Genomic DNA, 12,739 nt, shown 5'->3' with positions numbered 1-12,739 from the left:
TTTAGCACCAACACATAGGAAACAACCTAGAAAGCAAAGAGATTTGTGTGAAGTGTTTTTGCTTTTAGTGGGACTGCTTTCAAAATACCTGAAAAATCTAGACTATATCCTTTATAGTTCATTAGTGCACAGTAAAATATGCCCTTAAACACTTCCTTTTTATATATATATATTTTAGTTAGATGTTGCTTAAAAATAAATCTCTGAATTATGGTTTGCCCCAGTTATAAAAAAAAATTAAATCCAACAATCACAAACAATGTGTACTCAAAATGGTCAGTTAAAGGTTTTTTTTGCTTTCTGATTTCTTCACTTTTGGGTTACACACTCTTCACCCTTTCAAACTTTTCTTTGCTAATCTCAAATTTCACTTTATTCTTAATTAACACTGAGATGAGGGCAGAGAACTGCAAGTTGCTGGCCCTGGCATAACCATTGTTCAGCTGAATCACAGCCTCACCACCCTCCCACCCCGACTGTGACAGCTCAGTTCAGCTGATGGTGCAGCTACTCTGCAGCAGGAGAAGCATGTCGCTGTCACATACGACCCTCTGTCATGCTTCTAGAGCTGGTATGCTATGGGGGGAAAGAGGGAAAGGGCAAGTAACATGAATTTCCCAATTAAAGATTACTGCATGATGACACTGGAACTCAAACTCAGACTTTATTTTCAGTTTTAAGCCCAAAAAGCCACTGGGATGTGAGTCCTTCTGCATTGGTGTTATCACACCTCACCGAGGGCAGACCTTGTGAGCCATTTCATTGTCTTCTTTCATCTCACAGGCCCCTTACTTTCACACATGACTGGAAAAAGACTGTATCAGCCAGCAATCCTGGTCTGTGCTGCCCTGGTACCTGCTGGTAGCATTCAATAACAGGTGTTGCAAGCACAGGGCTGCTCCTGCCCTGACCCCCGTGCCAGAAGCCTGTCAGGCAGCTGCTCAGTCTAAACTGTACCCTGCTTAACAGAGGACAGTGCTTGCCTTTTTTTCCTCTTCTACTCCACTGGGAGCACTTATTTCTCACCTCCCACTGCAACACTTATTGGAAAGTATATCCTTCACCTCTAGCCTTGGCATCCCCTTCCTCAGACTGGGAAGTCACTGACGACAGGGGTGGAGGGTGGCAGCTTGTTCTCAGCTCATCAATCTATCACAAACCTCTGCAGCAGGCTAGCTGCCTCCAAGCCTCATTTATTTTCAAGCACAGAGTATGTTTGTGTTTGATTGGATACGCTGGATAAATTATTCCAAGCCATAGATTTCATTCCATCACTAAGCACAGACATGGGTTGAAATCCTGTGCATGAAGTCAACGACTAAACTTCCATTGACCTCCATGGCAAGGTGGGACACTGATCACCCTGAAATAAATAATAATGTAAATTAAATCAAAGGGGTCTAGAGGAAGGGAATATGTGAGAAGACACCACTCACATCATCCTTATCTTTACTCCTGGTTTGTGGATTCACATAACAAAGGGATATTTGCTTTCCCTCATTACTAGTAGCTGTGAAACAGAAACACACCATTAAGGAGTCTCACAATCCCAGCTAAGATAAACCTCAGAAACTTCTAAACCAGCCCCAAGATGCTCTTCCAACAACAGTCAGACCCTTCAGCTTAGCTAGTAGCTTTGATATCACTATGGATAAGGGATCTGCCTACCTCCTGCAGAAAGCCTTTCCATGAGGCTCATACTATCCCTGGAAGCGTCACTGCAGGGCTCAGGGCTGGTGGCACAGCTTTGTACCTTCAGCATTGTTCACTTTCCAGCAAAGGAGATGACCTGGACTCCCTTTTGGAGGACATAAAGGGTCCCCTCTCCAAACTGATAAATCATTCAGGTGCTCAACATGGAGCTCCTCCCAGGAATCAGGAGAAGCAACGAAACCATTTAATTTCTTACTCTTTTTTTCTTAAATGCTACTAATTGTGCAGTAGGAGGTCTATATATGTGTTCGGCTTTTTTTTTCACAGAGACCCCAAACCTCAATGTCAGACCAGGAAAATCAGTTATGAAAGCATCTCTTGGCACCTCTGCTGTGCCCAAGCAGGCTGGACTGACAGGTGATCAGTCCTGCAGGAAATAAGATGGTGAGTTCTCCACCCAGACCTGGAGTATAGCATCCTCTTTGAATAAAGCCCCTACATCACATATAACACCAAAAAGGAGAGCCAGAGGGGAGAAAGAAAAGGGAGGCAAATGGGTGACAGAAGGAGTAGAGAAGACAGCATGACACACAGTCATGACCTCTGCTTGTTACTAGTGCAGCAATACACATCTGCATTTCACAGCTTGTAGTCTGTGCCCTGGAGCTGCTAAAGGTCTAATGCCTTCTCCCACTGCTGTGCCATGATGTGACATGTCCTTCCCTGTGCACAAGGGAGCCAGGAGGGAACTTTTAGGGAGAAGCTGCTCAGCATTAATTGTAATGTCTGTTCTCAGCAGGGCAGTGTGGGCATCCCCTCCCTGACTGAATGATGAACGGCCTCAGCACTGCAACCTCCACAAAATGCACTTGCCTGAATCTTTCCATGGCACCTCACTGGCCTCCAGAGCCTAATTCCTGAAGTTAGGTACTAGGGCAGAGGTTTTTGGTTTCCAAAACAGACAATGTGCTGGAGAGTGGCCAGAGACTGTGGGTACACCGAGGGTGGGGTAATTTGAGGGGAAGCTTTCTGCCTACAGGGAGAGCAGGATGCGTGAGAGCAGGTCTACAGCACTCAGCTGGAGCAAAAATTACCGGCAGATTATCATCTTGATAGCAAGATCTAGTACAAGGAGAGCCAGGCCAGGTGAGTCACTCTGCTGCTGCTGCCAGTCGCTGGGGCTGCTGATGGCTGTGATATCCCAATGAACACAAAGTGAGGACCAGCAGGGAGATTGCCAGGTTAGTTATGGAGCTGGGCACTCTGGAATGTCAGCAGCTGCTGCCTGTGCCCCTTCACAGAACCAGATACTGGAGGGGGACAGAGCAGAGTGGCTGAAACATGCCAGCTTTTGCCACTTGTTACTCGGGTGGGCTGCGCCCCAATCATGGTGCAGCTATTACTATCCCAGGAATTGGGTGAGGAAGCAGACTTTGCTCCACCACAAGCTCCTTCTCTGGGGTGCACATGAGGAGCTGAACAGCTCCCAACCCCAACACAGCAACAACTGAACTTGGATCACTGAGCAAGGGGGACCCAAACCTGTGGCCAAGCTTCTGGGTCTAGACCAAAGATCTAAAAGAACTAAAGCAGAGGGGAATAAACTCCCCCAAATAAGAAGCAGTTTCTCTGGTTATCTTCAAGAACACCTGGTAAGATAGGCAGGTCTGTGCTCTGCTGTCTTCAGTTCAATCATTTGCCACAGCAGACAAATGAGCTCAGTTACTTGCTTCTTACTTCAGTTCTTGCATACCCAGCACCTCACTCACCCCAGCAGCTATCATTTTTAAACAGTGGTATCTTACCCTTTCTCCGTGCAAGTCTAAATAGCTTTGGGATGGGGTCCCAAAATCAAGCTTAATCTATTAGCCAGGGATCACATCACACCAGGGGGTGTGGAGAGGCCCTTGACACTAAAATGTTTTGACAATCAAACATTCCCAATTGACTCTAGGCATCAAGCACAGCTGACGCACGGTAGCCAAAGCAGCTTTGAACTGTCTGGCCATACAGCCACACAACAGGGAGCTCAGCAAATCCTTCCTGAGAAGCTGAATGAACTCGGGTTACTGCTACACATGAAGCCAGCTGTCCTGTCTGCCCCCCCGGTGCTACCTGTGCTGGCCAGTCTGATGGGAGTTCCAGCCTATGGGAGCTGAAACCCTGGTGCATGCTGGGGTTGCAAAATGCTTGGTTTTAAGGAACTACATATAACCTACAGAGCACAGTAAAGCCATGCCCTTCCACACGGCCAGCAAGGCACCCACCAGCCCCTCCCACAGCAAAGAGAAACACACGTTGCAGATACTTGCTGCTGAACAGTATCTGCGAGCATGAGGCTCCATAGACTCACCACTGAAACCAGCAAGGGATGGAGAGTTCAGGCTCTCTGGTTAACACTACTGGAACTCCTGTTTAAGAGCAGAGATAGTGACTGCCCCTGCTTTGCAATCCGGGTCTGTCCCCCATGGATGCAAACTAATCCCAAACACATCATCCACCTCTTGCTGGGGCTCTCCCCCTCCCTTTGCTCCAGATGGAGGTGGTGACTAGATGTGATGAGGTGCTACTTGGCCTGAAAAATCTTTAGATGTTGCAATTTAGTACTCAGGGGCTGCAGCTGGACTAGATTAGGTTACATTGGGCTAACCAGAGAGATTTTTGCTGGGTTTCTCCAGCACCGTGCTAACCACAAATCATGAAGAAGCAAGAAGACCTCAGGAAATGTTCACATCTGAAATGCTTTCTCACAGACCAGGTCCAAAAAATAAAAACTCCCATGAGGTCAAAAGAGAAATGAAAAGTAATCATTGGGGTCTGAGGTTGTACAGTGCACCAAGTATTGAAATGACTCACCCTGCTACAGTCGAGCTACAAGATTTCCTGTTTGCTTTGCCTCAATTTTTGGGTGTTTTACAGTGATTGGAACTATGAATTGAACTCCTACACTAGAAAACAGCGGGTGGCAATGGAGGTGGGGTAATTTCATGAGATAGCTATGACAGACCAATGTGAGAAGGGTTATGATCCAGTTTTAGTTTAAATTTGGAGACAAAAGTTCACCTCGGTCCTTAATTTGTCCAAATGGCTTATTCAGCTCAAGAACATATTTTGCATCCCTATTTCCCCTGCTGAACGATGGAATATGATGCCATGCACTCTGCTTGTCATAGCTCAGATCCTGTCTTACATTTCTGTAATGCCTTGCATGCTGGAGAGTCTTGACATGTTTCACAAACTGCTTTATACGTAGCCAGAATGAGACATGCGGCCACTTCTGGGGTGGAAGAGAGCAATAACTGCTTGTGCTGCACTAAGAGGAATAAGATTCTGTCCCGGAAGAAATACTTTTGCATGACATGTCATTAATGTCAGTCTCTGAACATCCAGCAAGCTGCTAGCTGCAAGGTTAATTGCATCTGAAGGACTAGAAATATTACTGCTGGGATGTGAAACTGAAGTTCCAGGCAATCTATTTCTGCCCAACCTGCTAGGCTGTCAATAGCTGTTTGCATCACTTAGATACACTATAGACCAATAACAGATAAATATCAAAGTAGACCTTAACCTTCTGTGTCTTTTAGAAGGGGTTATGTCTTCTCAAAGGATGCCTTTGAGAAAGGAACTAACATCAGGTGGGAAAGGAGTCAAATTGCCAGAAAATTTTCATCTTCTCTCTTCTACATGTCATCATCTGCAAGTTTCTCTTCTCCTCAGTGCCCCACAATGTAGGGCTGCAGCTGGCAGAAGAGGGGGCAATGCAAGAAGTAGTCCTGAAGGTTGGGAGGGCAAAGGCAGAGAAAAAGGGAGGACATGGTTTGGCTGTGATTCTCAGTGAGCTGCATAAACTGCAGAGATTGAAGACTGCATGGCAGGAAGGATGTGACACAGGTTCTGTCCTCCCAGTGCCTTCTGCAGCCCGCAGGATCCTTCACATCCCTCCCCTGGTTGAAGAGAGAGCAGTGTGACAATTCCTTTGACTATCACAATGCAAGTTCAGAGCTGGCATGTCCCCATTGAACACAATCTTTAATTCAGGCTCCCAATCCTATTCCCACATCAAATGCCAGACTCCGGGCATCCTGCAGCTTCTGTAACACCTACCTGGAGCCATTTTCCAGACTTTCCCTGCTCATCTTCATCCCCTTTCCCAAAAGCCTGGGTGCCAGAAGCATGTCCTGGCAGTCTGAGTGAGAGGTTCCAGCAAGGTTCTTGTTGAGGTACCTGCTGATTGCCTTGCAGAGCTTGGGAAGGTACCAGTGAAAAGGCAGATGATGCTTAGAAGATAGCAAGTTGACCAAGGGCACCTGTGACCTGGACATATTGCTGCTACAAGGTCCTTCCTCAATTGCGTTTTTGTTTACTTGTCGTTCTGATTTGTAACAGGTCTACAAACTGGCTTTTCTTAGAGAAGGAGAAAGTAGGAGAAAAAAAATCCTTTTTTTCATTCCAGCCTTTCTTAACATCATCCTGGAGCTAAAAAGGGGAGAGCAATGCCCCTTTCTTCCCCTACCCTGAGAAGGTACAGAGGAAAGAGCAGTTCCGGTGGCCCTGAGCACTGCCTGAGGCACTGGCTGGCAGCCAAAGAAGACCTGGTTTCCAGCTGCACATGCAGCTGCTGTGGTGTGCATCCTACCTCAGCCTGAATCACAGCTGCCAGCAGGAGTGAACACCCAGGTTTGCAGGGGAACACTGCCTTCAGCTGCACACAGCTCCTGGTGTTCAGGAAACCAAAGCCCTGGTTAGTGGTGTAGCTGTAACATGGGTGAGTGTCTTTAAGCAGTGGGCAGAATACAGGTATTTTTTAGAAGGCATTTGCCTTTTGGTGAGGTAGAGGATATGAAGTGTTTGCTTACAAAACAGGGTCTAACATACTGAAAAAATTGATTGCTGCTTACACACAGTAGCCCTGAGCCAGTCAATCCATCCCTAGTTCCAAATGGCCATGCAGGCACAACAGCCTCCTAAAGCAATCAACTAAGTATTCTGCATGCAGTGCCGCAGAGTGTTGGGTACCCCAACATCTGGAGTATGCTGGAATGTTAACTTAGCTTCCTAAACACTGGTGTAGGAATGAGAGGTCCCCTGCTAATCCCACATACCAGCCTGCCTTTATTAGATGCTGTGGCTGAACAGGGCTGAGACATTTACAGTGTTTCCTGTCATCTTAAAAAGCAGCATGTGGGGTATAGAGACAGCAAAGCTCTGATATCTCAGAGCCACATCCCTGGCCTTGTGCATTTCTGTGCAGTGCCAAAAAACATCGGGGTAGCAGCCCTGGGATAGCTGCTCTCTTCAGCCCTGCCTTTTCTCCCTGACCACAGCCAAACACAGTTCTGGTTTGGGCCAGGATGCCTGTACCAGCCTCCAGCAACGTCATTTGTTCCATCACCTGGACCTGTTGTTTTCAAATGTGTAAAGAGCCAAAGGATATATTTGTTGATGGTGTGTATGTTGGTTACTACCAGGATTGGCAGTTTTAAGGATTTTCCACGTATCGCGTGTCCCGTGTCCATCCACGTTGCGGTGCAGTGACCCAGACACAACACTGACAGCTGCAGGGTAAATAAATAAAAACAGAGTATTTTGATCTTGGAAGGGGAGGTGGCTTGGATGGGAAAGGGGGGCCAGGGTGTCAGCCAGCCAGAACAGGGTGGCCACAGCTGTGATGGGAACAGATGCGGCACAGGGAGCGGGAGCAGGGAATAAAGTTCTGCAAATGCAAGCAATGCTGGAAAGTCTTGGAGAATGGCACGCATATTTGGGACAGGTGGGAAGTGTTTACATTGAAATAAGAAGGATGATGGCTTGACAGAATGGTGGTCATGTTACCTGTGACCCAAACTGACCGACCACAGCTCTCAAGGGCCCAGAACGTCTGAGACCACCGTTTCTTTGTCACAGCAGGGCCCACTGAATGTATGCAGTCCTGCACAGTGCCAGGGCTGTTGGTGCTTGTAGGTGTTTTGTCCTTCTCACAAGCAAGCTGACGTTGGCTTTAAGCCAGCCTTCATCCCTGTCTAGCTGGTAGTGGGTCTCTGTAGTCCCCCTGTGCAAGCCTTGGACCAGGCAGGCACAAGGCAGTATTGAACCACAAAACCTGACAGTGTGGTCTCCAGCACAGCTGGAGCACAGCTGGCAACACCCAAGGACACCTATCTGACTGACCCAAAACAGCAGCTCTGACGTGGCTGGGCCCCAAGCTGGTTACAGTGGTTCATTGGCTTTGGTGTTTGGTTTTGTTTTGGTTGTGTTTTTTTTCTTGGTTGATTTTTTATAATTCCAGCAGAAGCTATTTCTCAACTGATGTTTAAATGACGAAACAATGAGAGCTGCACACCTTTTAAATTCTCAGAAGTGGCTCAGCTGCCAGGTGGAGCTCGTCAAGGCTCTTGCAAGGCAAGGATCCCGCTGCTGGCCACTGCCTGACTGAACTGGCATTTTCGTACGAAACAATTGAGCTGTGTGCTCTCTCTGCTGATGGTCTTTAAAAATAAGAGGCTGTGGGGCTTGTTGCAGGGAATCTTTGCAATGCTTCACAGAACTGCCTCCATCCTAAGGACTCATGAAAACAAATGATGTGAACAAAATCCTTCTTTTCTCCTGGCCCTTTATACCCTTTCCATAAAACATTAAGGTCTGGATTTTTCAAGAACCCTGGAGGCAGATTTGTCCCCACTTAAAATTAATGGAGGGCTAGGAACCCACCTCCCTAAGCTGCTATTGAGACCTCAACTAAATGAGTTGAGCTGAGCCCAGCAAAGGCAGACAGCATGATTCTGGCATAGCTGTGGGATGAACGCCTACATCACACCTATGTTATCCAAGAGTGGCAAGGAGATTTGACCAAGGTCGTTTCATGTGGCAGTGGTGCAAAGAAGAATAGAGACCAGGGGATCCATCTCCCGAGCCTTCGTTCTGCCTCTAAGCTTTTCTTTTGCTCCTGACTGGTTGCCGACTTGTGTGACCCATGGGAGAAGAAATCCTTCTAACTGCAGCTATTTCACTGGAGGATGCTCAAAGGCAGCTTGCAAGAAAGTTTGAGCATTTATAATCAAGTTGAAGAAAGGCTCACAAAGTCATGCTGAGAGACATTCCATGCATTTATTCACACCCTAACCCCTAGATAAAAATAGCTTTATATGTTAAGTTTAGGACCACAGAAAGCCCAGTGGATAGCAAGGGATTATCACAAAAGGGCAGCAAGGCAGTCAAAAAGAGCCTGAGGGACATTTTGTACGATTTCCATGAAGGGAATAATTAATTCAAACTGTATACAGACAGCTCTGGGAGTGTCCACTCTGGAGATGTTCAAAGAGTCTTTTGCTGCTTTGGGCTCACTTTAAATTGAGTGTCCTAAAAAAACACTTCAACTATGCATTTCATTTCAGTTATACAGAGTGTTTGAATGCCAAGGGATCAGGGAAAAACTTTGTTATTAAAGAGCTGCAAGACTTTAACAAGGTACACAGTCATTAGAAAGTTGTTGAGTCATGAAAATACTCTCAATAATTTGAAATTAATGTTTAGTGTATGCTGTACCATAAAATGCTTAGATGTTGTGGCCATGGATACTAAGGAAAAGCCTTAAGGCCATGACTACACGAGCAAGTTACCGCAAGGTGAGCTAGGGTGTAATTTTAGAGCACACCACTTACAATAAGGTAACTTCCCTTTTGCCTGCTCTTGTCCTGGGACCAGTGGAGGAAGCCAAGTCCTTGCTGAACATGGCACAGGCTGCCTTTTGAAGGCTGGTGGCTGAGGGCATGCATGTGGCTGGGTACAGCAGAACAGACAAGGTGCAGTAAATCCGTGGAATAACTGATCTTTTAGTAACTTTGCTCTCCAGCATAGATGGAAGGATGGATGGACTACATGTAGCAGCCAATGCCATAGAAATGGACACAATTTGATGATCAAGAAGGTAAACAGAAAGGGCTGGAACCTAATGTGGAGATTCTGTTTCATGATAAGAACAAATACATACATTAATAAATGCTTACAAATAACAAACAGTGCTCTAGTTTCCTTATACCAATGGCCCTACTGATGAGGTAGGGAAAAATGATGAACTAACAAGGGTATCCCTCTCTCCTTTCTCTTCCGGAAAAACACAACTGTCTGAATTCAGGTGATGTGCTTCTGGTGATCTGTCCTCCCTTTTTCATCTTTGGATCCTGCCAAGCAAAGTTCATCAAGTTTCACTTCTGACTTGTGAAACTTGTTGTGGACTGTGTTCCTGAAAAATTATTTAAAACCAGAACAATGGGGCTCCTATCCCAAATCAAGGATTCATCCAAGAGCCTGGCCTGAGTCTGTCCAACGCTAAGTGGAAAATCATTGTCTTTCTAACTCAAATCCATGGCATCCTGGAACGTGGAGATTTTTCTTTTCAACTCAGTAGTGATCATTGCAGGACTTTTCTTTTGTTCTTCCCTCCCACTAGCTATTTTTATGAGGGGAAAGCTGTAAGTGTATTTCTTCTCCAGATTTTGGAAACTGCTATCGTAAAAATGTGAATGGAGCTTCACTAAGAGAGTCCTGCTACTGCTCAGGTGAGTGGGAGGAAGATCTTGAGTCCTCCAGACCAGTCCTCTAGGGCAGGTCAGTGATCTTGATGTTCAGACCATCTCTACAGTCTCTCCTTCCATCAAGATAGTTGTTATACACATTTGGGAAGTAAGAGAAAGAGACTACAAAGGAAGCCACGAGTCTGGTGAATATGGCAATCACCTTTCACTGCCTCCTCACAAGGTTGAGACTTCATCAGATGAGAGTGCAGCTTCCTTTGGAAGGGTGCATTATACTCAGAAATAACACCTCTTCATCCTGAACAACCCTCTTCTTTCAGGTTAGAGAACTAACAATCCCATAATCCAGGCTTGCCTCCTTCCCTTGTGGGCTAGCTTGTAGATCAGGGCTGTAGGACTCTCACTGGTTCATGAGCACCTTACCCAAAGCCAAACCATAAATATAACCTGTTTATATCCCCAAAACCAAGACAGAACTAAAGTACCTTTGCAAGGCCTGGCCTATGCTCTGTAAATTTTGCAGGCATTGTACAGCTGTGTTTTCTAGGTGTGTAAGGTGGGAAATAGGAAGAGTGGGAATACTATGAATGCCCTTTCTGACCAAGAGCAGAGGGATGTATCTTGGAGCTGTCGAATAGCAGCATGTTGTGGTGGGCGCTGCTCAGCATTCCTCATACTCCTTGTGGAAGCAGGGGCAGGATGCAGATCCCAGCCAGCACATTGCCTGAAATTACACAGAAATTGAACAGAAATTATGGTTCCCTTACTAGTAAAGAGTGACTCACATTTCTACTGTTGCCCAGCTCCACAATTAAGAAATATTGTTCTGATGGAGCACAAAATACTCTGATTGTCCACCTGTCCTGTGGTTGTCCGTAAGCATCTGTTTTCGTTAGGTACTCACTATATCAGTGTCTCAAGAGTTAAACTACCTGGAAGAAGGGGATTTTAGTAGAAGATCCGGAGTGGTGAACATTATCAGCAGTGTTAATCTGTCACATCTTTCCTGCACTGTACATACCACGCTCCATCACTCTGGCATGTCATGGCCTGCATTATTACAAGATGTACTGAAGCTGTAGCCAGCCATAGTTTGGCGTCTCAGTGAACCTTCTGATCCAAGAAAATACGGGAAGGAAAAAATAATAGTGCCATTTTCAAATACAAAAACCCTACTCAAACCAACCCATCTCTATAAAAATCAACCAAACCGACTCCAAAACTTCTAAGCAAGCACTAAAATAGAATTCTTCAAACACAACCGTAGAACAAAACTGTTGGAATTAAAGGTGATCTAGCATTAAAGGTGATCTAGCCCCTTGATTGCACACCACTCACTAAGGGATGCCAGATGGCTCAAAACCTAGAGTTTTTCTTTGATATTTTCCCCTCATATTCAAATACATACAAAGAAAAGAAAAATATTTGTTTTCCTGGTTCCCATTTCCCAGTTCTGTCAAGAGCCCAGCCAGCAGCCAGGCTGGCCTGAAAACTTCCCATGTTATCTGAGCTTGGAAATGCAGCAGACTCAAGCTGGATCAGTCTTTGGAGTTGACACCACTGGAGTGCCCAGAGTCCACACCTCAGAGCAGACACTGGACTGCAGACACCAGATGAGAGGGAGGGCTCTTGGCCCTATTGTTGTTGTTGAGCTCCTGGAAAGGAGCTAGTTAGAGGAAAAATGTTCTGGATAGGATAAAAAAGTCTCACAGGCATGGATGATCTCACTTGTCCACACACACACACCCAGATGTACAAATATATATAATTAACTGGAAAATACTGTGTGGTACAAAGGTTTCTTCAGCTTGGGATCATCACAGTTGGGCTAGTTAAGGTTAGCAAAGCCATAACAAAGAGTACTTCCCACACATCCCCTGCTAAGAGCCCTTCTACCACATCATAGCATTTTAGTAGGCATTTATATCTGTTGATAAGTACCTCTATGCTTTTCACACAGAGAAAACTAGACATGTGATACAATTAATAAACGTATATGTAATAGCCTATATAGTCATCAGTAGAATAGATGGGCTCTATGCACACACATGCCCTTATATAGACAGATTTTGGACCCCTTTAAACTGTCACAAGGGTATAAAAGGTACAGGAGATGAAAAGACAATCCCATTCAAATACCATAAAGAAGAAAACCCAAAAGAATGAATAAAACCAAAAGCTACTGAAGGCAGTCTCCATCTGGTTTTGCTCCTGTGCAGCACATCTGTGGCAGAACAGAGGGAGAGCCATTGCAGTAGGTGGTATTATGGGATTTTGGGGTTTCTTAAGCAGCCCCATGATGACTTGGACAAAGTTGCAAAAAGCAGCACAACTTACAGCCATAAATCGCCAGTTTCAAAGGTGTCACAAAACATCTTCTGCATCCCTTTCCCTATTTCCTAGGCAGTGTTTCCTAAAGGACACAGCAAAGTGCTCCTTGGAGCACAACTGAGGCCTCACCAGCTCACCAAAGCAGCGAAGTCATTGCCATGCATTGCTGGGGTGCCACATTGCATAACAAACCAGTCCTTGCTCTATTCTGTTTCAAAAAGATA

The sequence above is a fragment of the Manacus candei genome, unplaced genomic scaffold (genome assembly GCF_025592945.1).
Source record: "Manacus candei isolate 608988 ecotype Guabito, Panama unplaced genomic scaffold, ASM2559294v1 h1tg000015l, whole genome shotgun sequence".
NCBI classification, from domain to species: domain Eukaryota; kingdom Metazoa; phylum Chordata; class Aves; order Passeriformes; family Pipridae; genus Manacus; species Manacus candei.
The sequence above is the reverse complement of the archived record's forward strand: the minus strand, read 5'-3'. Positions refer to the sequence as shown.